A 336-nucleotide genomic window follows, 5' to 3' on the forward strand; every position below is an offset into this window, starting at 1 on the left:
ACGTAACAATTTGTGGCTATCCACGGCCACAAACAAGATTGGCGCTCGGCTGCAGTGCCTTAACAAGGCAGGATCATTCACACGGACAAGTAAATTTTTACACAATGAGAGTTGGGCGGCTGATAATGATGATGGCCTAGGAGGGCTCTTTGCCAATAATCGGCCCATGTAAGGGGGCCTTTACTTAAAATCCCCCATTTCTGCTATGTTACTCCTACTACACCTTAACAGAGGCAGGGTGTATTAGGAATTGTGTTCATAATGCAATACAGTGTAAAAGATAAAGTGAAAAAACAAAGATGTTTAATAAATAAAAATATATAAAAAACCCACAAA

This window comes from Dendropsophus ebraccatus, chromosome 9, assembly GCF_027789765.1.
Source record: "Dendropsophus ebraccatus isolate aDenEbr1 chromosome 9, aDenEbr1.pat, whole genome shotgun sequence".
Taxonomy (NCBI): domain Eukaryota; kingdom Metazoa; phylum Chordata; class Amphibia; order Anura; family Hylidae; genus Dendropsophus; species Dendropsophus ebraccatus.